Here is a 2,542-nt window from a genome sequence, read left to right as displayed (position 1 = left end):
ATATTTCTAAATATCTTATTTTTAATATACTAATTTTTTATTTATCCTAGTTAAATTGTCTTAATTATCCTTAAGGATCCTAAGGGGGAGGTATTGGTTTAGGATTTAGAAAGAATTTTAATGACTTTATGTTCTTGCTGATTGTTAGAATCATAGAAAATTGAAAGTTAAAAATGAAGGATTCTAAGAGATTGTTTAGGAAGTTTTTTAAAATCTTGATGATTTGTTTTTTCTAATCTTGTAAAATCTTTCTATTTGATGAAAGAGTTTTCATGACTTTTGTTATGAAAGAAATGATATAAAATCCTAAACCAATAACATAAAATTTGAATTCATTAACAATCCGAGATTCTTTTGTTTTACTTGAATAACATAAAACTTTTAATGACTTTATAAAACTCTTAATCCAATAACACTAGATTTATCAAGATTTTAGATAACTTTTTACAAATCCACAACCAATAACACCAAATTTTTAAAGCGTTTTTAAAAGTCTTGATTGAATAACAACATATTTTACCTAACTTTTAAAGTCATTAAAATTCTTTCTAAATTCTAAACCAATACCTCCCCTAACTATTTTTTTACTATTTTTAATGGCATTCCAATGTAATTTTTTACACTTTAAATGTTATTTTTATAAATATACTTCTCAATTATTATAGTAGGATTATTTATTAATTTAATATATTTTATTTTTTATACGAAAAACTAAACAAAGAATTATTATTTGCAACAACTTATTTTTTAATATAATTGTTATGTTAGGAAGCTTACTAAAGATATAAAATTTCAAATTAAATATTTACAATTATTCATTTAACTACTATGATTCACAACAAATTTCTGTAAGTAATATTTGTATAAGTTTAGTTATATTATATTTTTTTAAAGTTCAGCTAAATTCAACGAAATTTAACCATATTTAATAATTCAGTCGAATTTCAGCTAGATTTAGCGGTTACCATTTACACTCATATAGTTTTATCTGCTATAACCATTTATTTAGATCATTAATATGTAAGTAACTTTTTTATTTATAATTTTACTTGAAAGGTGTAAACAATAAATTCGAGACAACAAAATTATAAAAATAAACATAAAAAAGTTTATTAATATTTGTTTCAGAGGTGGAGTGAGAGACTGGAAAATTCAAAGATTCTGTTTCTCTCTCATATCTCTCACTCCTTCGCTCTCTTCTCTTGTCACATCAATCCATACTGAAGTATCTGTTTTTTTTTTTTTTTTTTTTTTTTTTTTTTTTTTTTTTTTTTTTTTTTTTTNTCTCTGCTGCGTCTGCACATCTATTGGTCTGTCTTCTCTACCCCAATCCCAAATCACAAATCCCAAATCTTAAAAAAACTATCTTTACTTCGTCCTCGTTTGATTTAACCTTTTCCCTGATCTGACCCATTTCTCAAGAATCTCTCTTTCTTCTAAGATTCATTGGTGTTTTAAAACCTTTTCATCAATTTCAATTCTCTCAATTACTGTGTTTGAGGAACACAAGACCACCCCCTACCCCTTAGTGTTGTTTGCTAGCTTTTAGGGCTAGATAGATCTTCTGGTTAGACGCTAAAGTTTAGATTTTTAATCGATTTTGTGCGTGAACAGTCCGCAGCATTTCTGGGTTTTTGTTTCCCGTTGTCACATTTTTCTGTTAGCGTCTCAAAATCTTCGAATTCGGTTGATTTCCCCACAAGGGTGTCTGGAATTAACTCAAATGGGATGAGCCCATAAGTTAAAGTTGACGCCTTTGGCATCTGAAGTTAAACGATAGGTAATATTGGGTTCATGTTTGATCTGTATTATCCTGTGGTGGCCTTATCTGAATGTTAGATTAGAATTGAACTGTCTTAATCTTCTTTTAGTTCAGCTAAGAGTTGGGGTGAATTATTGAGGTTTATGCGGTTTTTCTTGGTGCGGTTTCGTTTGGTTATGTGCTGTTTTGGAATCAAGATTATATGTTGCTGCATCTTGCTAGTTACATCCCAGGGAAGTGATTCTAGTGATTGTTTATCTGTAGATGAAATAAAATGGAAGTTGTTGAAAGGAAACGATCCAGAGGAGGTTTTTTTAATTTAATCGATTGGCCTGGGAAATCTCGTAAGAAGCTCTTCTCTTCCAGCAGCTCGGAACTCTCAGGTGAGTCTGCAGTATTTGCCTTTGTAATGCTCAGAAAATAGTTTTAAAGATTTGGTTAAGTTCTTGTGAATCCTGTGGCATGTAGAAATGTTTGGTCTAAGACAATGTACTTCTTGTTTGAATGAGATTTTATTATGATTACAGACAATGCTGTTCTTGTTTTTGTAAATGCTTACAAATAGTTAGAAATGTTTGGTTCAGTTCTTGTGAATTCTGTGACATTCAGAAATAGTTGGTCTAAGACGATGTACTTCTTGTTTGGAAGAATTGGTTATTGTTTAATAACAAGTTTTGATTCATTTGTTTTATAATGCTGTGTATATAAGAAAGTATGATTCGATCTTTGTTTCGATTCTAGTAAGTAATCTCAAGTTCCTTCTTCTTCTTGTTTTTGTAC

Source organism: Camelina sativa, chromosome 8, assembly GCF_000633955.1.
Source record: "Camelina sativa cultivar DH55 chromosome 8, Cs, whole genome shotgun sequence".
In the NCBI taxonomy this organism is placed as follows: Eukaryota; Viridiplantae; Streptophyta; class Magnoliopsida; order Brassicales; family Brassicaceae; genus Camelina; species Camelina sativa.
Note: the sequence above shows the minus strand (reverse complement) of the source record.